We start from the raw sequence: 5,418 nt of genomic DNA, 5'->3' as shown, positions 1-5,418 counted from the left end.
GAGGGAGCTCTTCTTAATATTTTGACACCAAAATCATGTCGATACACCTTACCGACTGCGAGTAAAGCCACCCACGCTTTAACTTGACAGACTGTACGTTACTAAATAACTCCACGAAAATATCTGTATCGAAAGGGTGAAAAGAATGATAAATAATGCGAGGGTATTTCTCAGCCATAACCCTAGAATACTAATTAAAATAAAAATTGCTTGTTACTAAATGGGTACTTCCCCGCTATTGGGAAACTGGCCAATACAAAACTGTCCGAGCATTTTTTTAAAAATAAATAACAAAGCTGGTCAAAGTTAAAGATAATGGTTTGTTTCAATGTAAACTGCAAACGGCCGCATAAATTTGGCAGTAGTTCAGGATTTATAAACGATATTGTGAAAAGTCGCGACAGGGGACTGACGCATGTACCAGGGGACTGTCTTTGTGAAGTAAAAACTACATGTTATTACTGATTGACTATTTTCATTGTTTTTTATGTTAGAAAAATGACTTGTAATAAGAAACATTTATGTACCTTAAGTTCTGAAGGTTCAAATAAACGAAATATTTTTTCCAAATTCTATTTTATCCATAAATGTTGTTCCTACTGCAATAAAAAAAATGTATTATGATTTTGTTTTAGTAAAAGCATTATTTCTAATATAAATTTACAAACATTTTAGTCATATTTATAGTTTACAAAGTCATCAGTAAAAAAAATCGTTCATTTGAACGTTCCGAACTTCAAGCACATGAAACATTTGAAAATTAGCGTTCCTACTTTGAGGACCCAACAGTTCGAATCACGTACATTTTAGACACATAATAATACAAACTATTTAGAATAATTATTAGTCTACATAATATCAGTCACATTTTTTTTAAAGGAACCTTAATTGCCTACTAAACGTTAACTTAAATTATTTCCGAAACATATTTATGGGGAACCTTAATTTATAAAATATTCTATCCACTTTCATTAACAAGTTGAGGCTAGGTAACTTCTCTACAATTTCTTCCTTAGCTACATCCTTAACTACATCTTCGACTGTGAGTTTGATGTTCTCTTGATATGCCATGACTCCTATTTTGAAATGTTCGCACGTATCAGAATCGCAGAAACAGCTCAAACTGCTCATTGTTAGTATTGTTAAACGAACTTTTCCACTCTGAACAATGGCCAAACGTCCTGGCGAGATTCTCTATTCTCGTCACGGCATTTGCCGAAACAAAAGATTGCCATAGTTTAAACATTATTTTTCGTTGAATAATCTAAAATTGTACTTCATAAATTAAACAATTTAATTAAGCAATTCCATTGGAGAAAAGCCGAGCCGAATCGGTATCCAGAACAAGTGATGACTGTTATATGTAAGCGACGGAGGTAAACATCAGTGTTCCTTCGAAGTTACAAAATTCATTTAGATTACGTCGGGTGGTTAAACCGATCACGACCACGCTACACGACTATGCAAATATAGTTCATAGCAGTATGTTAATAACAGTTGGCGGCAAAACAGTCAAAAAGTAATATCCAACTCTCAAAGCTGATTAAAAATAACGAGTACAACTAATGATAAATTTCTTAACTCAAAATTTTCATAAAGTCGGTTCGAAGTTTATATAAAACACTCAAAAACAAAAGTGTTCAGTGATGGTCCTGAGATTTACCGGGACTTCCGGCGATACTTTCGGAAATGTCGTAAAGTCAGCCCTCCATCAGATTGTTGATTGGTGGATTTAGGTCTCATGTCCTCTACACTGATTGGCGGAGTCCTATTTCTACCGCCATATTAGGGACTCTGATATTCCTTTAGTGAATATGTAGAAGTATAGCATTCTGTCATTTGAAAATGTCAATTTTTTAAAAAACTTTTATCTGAGCTAGCTCAATGAAAGGTGTCTGCCGTTTTATTTTCTCAACGAAGTTTGTTGGAATGCTTTTTTACGTTTATATACTTATATTTATTAATAAATTTTAATTGTTAAATTTTGACTCCTGTTTCTTTTTTATTTACGCGTCACTCTTGCTCAGGCAACGTCCACACGTTCCATATCTTGTAAGTTGTCGACATTGTCTCGAGTGTTCTTTTCTCATGTCAAATTTTGTAATTTAAACTTTGGGTTATAGCTGAAAATTGTTTTAAAAATCCTCAGTCGCTTCTTTGCAGGTGCCTGGCTCCCAGCACAAGATGCTATATCTGGTCTTTTATTTTAATATTTTCCATATTTAACCAAGTTATGTTACCAAGTAACGGGTAAATGATTACCTTATTTTATATTAAAAATCCAGTTAGCAAATGGAGCCCAACTTGGGGCCTACATTTTGAGCAGGGTTTAAACTTTTTGTAACTGTTTATGGTTTTAATTGAATACCCTGCCGGAAATCTAGACGATTTCTTGATGAGATTGTCTAGGAGCACATCATCTAGAATTGACTCCTTTCTAGATGGTACTAGACGAATGCTAGACTTAAAAGGGTCATATGTAAAACTTACTAGAGGCCACTTAATGAACTCTAGACGAATCCTGGACAATGCGACCGCCATAAAATTGCCCTACACGCTCGCTAGACGAGCTGAGTCTAGAAAGTATCTAGAACTAATCTAGATTTCCGGCAGTGTATCGAAACTTTCTTAATGTGCCTTTTGTATTAAATTATTTGAGACAAAGCAGAGAGCTTTCACGTAAAATTACCGGGACGATGAATCTACCGCGAACTTTGTAAACTTATGAAATTTTAGGAAATTTATGAAAAATAACCGAAAGTTGATTTCTTTTTTTTAGATTTCAATTAAATAATCAAATCTCTGTGACATAGTTAAGAAGTAATTCGTTTTAAAACGAATTCGTTGAATTCATCTAGAATTAACTCGGTTACTTAATATTTTTTGAAATTTCAGATCATATTTAACTTTTTGAAGATTATAGAAAGTTTCAACAAAATTATTTGGAATTAGGTGGATTTATTAACTTTTAACTATTTTATTGGTATTGAGAAACAAGATGGAGGACTCAAGTCTCCAGTTGTCCCAAGTTTGGGGCGACACTACCGATCGGGTTATCACTTGAGCAAATGGATTAAGTGAAGCTCAATCAAAGGCCATTCTGTTTCTAGACGTAACCTAATTTCGAAGGAGCAAGATATCTCGTGAAATGAAACTGATTTCTCACACGCACTTAGAGGTCCTCAGTTCGAAAGATTTTTCAGGTTACCATGGCCAATAGTGAATACATTAATCACCTACAGTTGTTGTGTTATCCCAGAGCGTCCGTTGCAATCCTCAATATCCTGTGCTGGTCTCAAGGAATTGCAACCAGGAGGGTGAGTTATTAGAGAAATTCCTGGACGAAAAGATTGCTCCCATACTCGAAAAATTTTTGCCATCAACCCATTTATCAGAACTCCTATAGATGCCCAAGGCTACCTTCAATTAAACATAATTACCGTAGATATTTACCTAACGTTCTAGAAGATCTTAGATAAGCTGCGCATAAGTTGGAGAAAGAAGGTTTATTTGACTCCCTGATAGTGGGTGGTGCAATCCTGTCGTGATGACTAAGAAATCCGATGAAGGCTTCAGATTATATATCGCTTTTCGAAGGTTGTATGGTGTCAAAAAAGATGTCTATCTAATGCGAAACATGACTATAATCTTCGAAAAACTTCGTTTAGCACAATACATTTAGAAAATCGATCTTAGTGACGCTTTTCACCAGATTCCTTTGTCCAGAGAAAGCAAGGAGTGTACTGCTTTTGTTTTCTTTGGGAAGGGTTTATACTAGTGCCCTCGGACGCCCTACGGTCTATCGAATCCTCCGGATAACCCTTCAGGGTTAAACATTCGAAGTGATTACCAACAACTTGTTGCGTAACTTAAAAGACGTAGATTAGGAAGGTGGCCTACGGAATTACTGGCAAATCAGGTAAAAATTCATCATAGAAAGAGTATCTTAAATCACGTGCCGAATGTTTTGTTGCATGTACTTTTCGGATACGCAAGCGGTGAGTTCCATTGACAAGATCCATGACCCTTGGTACTTGCGATGCATAAAAAATATGCGGGATATACCAATGAAAATTCCTGCTTGGAAGATCGAGGAAGGAAAGCTGTATTTTCATAGACTGTACACCTTCGTCGATTCACTCTTAGCAAATGTCGATGCCTGGAAAGTAGGATTGCCTGCAAAGCTAAGGAAATTGCCAAAAACTCAAGGGTCAGCAAGCTAACCCGATGGGACTAACGAAAAACGTGTGATAGAACAACCATGGATGGTGAAGCAATCATGGGTCCTTTTCCACCTAGTCGCACTCATTACCCATATTTGCTTAAATTTTAGGAAATGTTTACAAAGAGAATCTAGTGTGTACCGTTAAGGGATCAATCTACTTTGTAAAATTCGAAAAATCGATTTTTTTAATATAAATGGGCTGAAAATTTGCAAAAATCGAAACATGCGAGGTTTGATGTAAATGTTGATCAAACTTCTGTATACAGTATTAGAAACACGAAAAGTGATTGTTTTAAATCGAAACAATTAGGTAGGTACCCATTGGGGACCTACCCCAATGGGTACCGTTGGGGCAAAAGGGCTGACTCAACATTGCACCTTCCGAGAAATGAATTTTTATCTACGTACGACCTCGGTCTTAGAGCCCATTCGAGGTATGCAGGGACATCTAGCGTACTTATGTGGTAGCTAAGACGCCTAGCTATTGTTACCTGGTGTTGTTTTTTGTGTATCTATTTTTGTCTGCCAGCTGTTGCTAAAAAATAAGGGAACGTCCGGGGAGAGCTGTCAATCCTGTGAAACTGATCATTTCTAAAGAAAGATTTCCAAAAACGCATTTGGAGGTATTGTGAAAAAGTGTTCTGCGAACGTTAGGAAAAACCGTCGTTGTACTCGATTAATCACTGAAGCTATGTACCAAAACGACATGAGTGTCGCGGGAAACGTCGACAAGGCGTCGAGTGCACAACTCCGAAGGGAAACGAATTCGACGTAACCAAAAATATAAACAATAAAAATCTAATCCAGAAGTAAGAACTAGAAAGTTTTAGATCGCGGAATTGGACAAGGAAATAGAAGTTGCCCAAAACTAGAAGATGCTCGCTCGCTCCATCAAAACATTAAAGTGCTATCTCGGGCGAATAAAGCATGAAGGTGCCACTTCTCGGTTATAATCTAAACGCGAGAAGTGGCAACCTATCATGTTTTGCTCGCCCGAGATAGAACTTTCATGATTTGATGAAGCGAGTGAGCACCTTTTAGTTTTGGCCAACTTCTAGCCGAATCTTGCTCAATCACGCGAGAAAGACTTTCTAGTGCCAACTTCTCGGTTAGTTTTTATTGCTTTTATTTTTGGTTAAGTACCGTCAAGTCCTGTTGCGTGCGTTGGCACCCTACCGTTAGGACGCCTCGAT

The 5,418-nt window shown here is 36.8% G+C and overlaps 1 protein-coding gene across 5 annotated transcripts in view; it reads right to left on the bottom strand.

Moving 5' to 3' along the window:
* LOC117170119 (zinc transporter ZIP9) overlaps positions 1–5,418 on the bottom strand; it is a 181,103-nt gene that overhangs the window by 82,872 nt on the left and 92,813 nt on the right. The window lies entirely within an intron of this gene.

Source organism: Belonocnema kinseyi, chromosome 3 (genome assembly GCF_010883055.1).
Source record: "Belonocnema kinseyi isolate 2016_QV_RU_SX_M_011 chromosome 3, B_treatae_v1, whole genome shotgun sequence".
NCBI lineage: Eukaryota > Metazoa > Arthropoda > Insecta > Hymenoptera > Cynipidae > Belonocnema > Belonocnema kinseyi.
The sequence above is the reverse complement of the archived record's forward strand: the minus strand, read 5'-3'. Positions and strand labels throughout refer to the sequence as shown.